General features: G+C 40.0%; 1 long non-coding RNA gene across 1 annotated transcript; it reads left to right on the forward strand.

Moving 5' to 3' along the window:
• Positions 1–527: 527 nt before the first annotated feature.
• Positions 528–777, forward strand: LOC119770538. The gene is made up of 2 exons (XR_005278880.1): positions 528–630; positions 693–777. It is a non-coding gene; the product is annotated as an uncharacterized LOC119770538 (long non-coding RNA).
• The last annotated feature ends 2059 nt before the right edge of the window (positions 778–2836 follow it).

Consider the following 2836-nt stretch of genomic DNA (forward strand, 5'->3'; position numbering starts at 1 on the left):
GTTTCGAGCTCTTTACTTAGTCAATGTTGTTTTTTTTCGTTGTTCACTTCTCTTCTCTTCTTTTCCGTTATCGACGTTTTTTTCTGTTAACTTGTGTTTGATTCTCTCTTTCTTTGATATTACTCTCTCCAAGTTTTGATTTCTCTCCCGCTCTTCTTTTTGCGACTTCTCAGATTTTGTCCCCGCGCGATCGCCGGTTCCGGGAGCGGGATCCTCCAGCGCGACTTCCCTGTTAGACTGAAGTCCCGCGGTCGTGCGTTATCTACTCGAAATCGATCTTGTCCTGCCATTTTCGAGCGTTTGTCCTGCGTTTAATCGGCGTATAGAAAATTAGCAGGCGGTGATAAAATTTATGACAGATCATTACTTTTCACAAAGCAAAGTCTTCAAAATAAATTCTTAATTGCCAAATCCTTATAATTTTGTTGTAAAATGATATTAGTGCGAACAAACCAAATAAAAAAAATTCCCTGGACGGAATTCAGCAGCGGTGGATAAATTGCCCTCTCCGGAGAAACCATCATTTTGATCGGTGAGGATTCGGTCCTCCGAGCAACATGACAATGTTCCGGTGAAGACCATCAGGGATAAGCAGTTGTCGGTCCTTTGGGCGGTGCGGTGGAGGAAGAGGTAAATTCTTAATTCACTTGTTTTTTTGTTTTTATATTTTCTTATATTACCTTTTCTCTTAGACAAGGACACAAACAAAACATGCAAGAGCTGCTTCTTTGGATCAAAATCGGCACACACTGAAGACAAAAATACATCAATCATCAATAAAGACAAATAAAAATTACTTTTTTGCAAAAAAAAATAATACTTTTGATTGATTAAGCCCTAAATCCGAAACGTGAGCACCCGACAATGGCAGGACAACCTAAATAACAAAGTCGCCCGAAAACGGCCCGACAACGGCCCATCAACATCGATTTTCTCAAACGTCGATTTCGACGATCGTCGGACAAATTGTTGCATATACGCACGAAAAGGGCCCGAATTCCGTCGGACAAACCGACGGAATTCGGGCCGTTTTGTCGAGCCGTCCGGCGGTTTTCGGGCCGTTGTCGGCCCGGTCCGTCTGTCAGGGTTGGGTTGGCATCATCTACAATACCCAACCATGTTGAATTGGTTTTCTTTTTATGTATTTATGGGCTTATGTTTGCATGCATGTTTTGTCGACCGATGATGGCCGATGTTTTTTGTGTTGAGGATCGAACGATCGCGCCGACGGTGTGTTCGGTGGGTTGTTTGAACGACAATGACGATCATCAGTGTTGATGATCGTTCGATCATCGGCAGTAGAGGTGCTCAGGTTTTTTTTAAGAATTTAAAAAAAAACGAAGATACACAAATTGTGATAACGTTGTGTCTTTAGGTGAGATTGGGCAATACAAATTTATGTTAATTTCAAGGCCAAAGCTTACTTCCCATGCCCAAAAATGGCTAGATTTATTTCAAAATTGCGACATTATTTTTTATTGAAACGAACAGAAACTTTCACACATTAGATACACATCCTGTAAGCTAATCCGGTAACTCTTTATTATCGAATTTGTCTACATTGAACAGTTATCGATTTTAAAAACATTTATAGCGAAATCGTAAAAAATGTTGACGATTTTGGAAATATTTCAATGTTTACCAATTCTATTCTATCAGCGACATTACGTCAAACCAGCAGGATGCGGATCAAAAGTGCCCTGATTTAGCTCAATTAGACCCGTATTTTTTTAGACAATTTTCGCAAAACCCGCACTTCCAATAAATGAAAATCATGTCTCCGGAACAACCGGACCAACTTTAGCTCGCCACGTTTCAAGAGAGATTAGACTAGTTGGGCTTATAATGACAATTACTAAGACATTTTTTAAACAAAGCTGAGTATTCAGATCTAATGAAAACTTTGTTTGCTGTTTAAAAGGTCTTGGGGAAAAAGCGCTCTCACAAAAATGGGGATTGGTCAAAGTACTTCCATGACAAATTTGATCCAAATCGGAGCACTTTTGATCTTGATCCTGCTGGTTTGACGTGGTAACGCTGTACACAAAACAAGTAATTTACCGCCAAAACTGGGAATGGATTTTATTTATAGTTTTTGATATGGTTAAAACTTTGTGGAGGCCTTCCCTATGACCAAAGAAGCCATTTTGATTTTTTTTGCAAATGTACCTCGAGGGAATAATTCTTTTGCCAATCTCAAACTGCGTTCTCTGTGTCCGTAAATGGTACCACTTTTCTCCAACTCGAGGCCATTATACTTTCGGACGAGCGCGTCCAAGTTTTGGGTGCATGGCGTATTGTTTTTTAAAGTAATCTAGAATTCTTAAATTTACATTTTTTTATGATAGAAGTAGGAAATTGGTTGTGTCAAATTTCACGAAATTATATTTACAATTTTTCGATACTGCAAAAAAAAAAGATCAAAAACTTTCAATTAAAATCCAAGAAAATTGTTGAAAATTATTTCAACCGGAACAGCACTCTTCAACCCACCGTGCTGGTAATCAGCATTACTCCATGGCGTCTTCGGTCATTGTACCTCTAGCATCATCATCATTATCACCATCATCGTCATCATCGCTGTTTCTGCCCACTTGTACACACCTCCTCCACTCCAGTCCTTCCACTTGCATCCTCACCATACTCACATGTCACCTCACTTCACGAGAAACCAAAACATCAAGCAAAGAGCGAGCGCGCGAACAGAGGAAAAAAGAAACCAACAGAGAACCTAACCTCCCCATGTGTGCCTTGTACGCTGAGGTAATATCAACATTGTACTCCACTTTACACTCCTCTTTCTTCACTCCTAGCCTCATTCACAACTCCTTCAGCC

The sequence above is a fragment of the Culex quinquefasciatus genome, chromosome 3 (genome assembly GCF_015732765.1).
Source record: "Culex quinquefasciatus strain JHB chromosome 3, VPISU_Cqui_1.0_pri_paternal, whole genome shotgun sequence".
Lineage (NCBI taxonomy): Eukaryota > Metazoa > Arthropoda > Insecta > Diptera > Culicidae > Culex > Culex quinquefasciatus.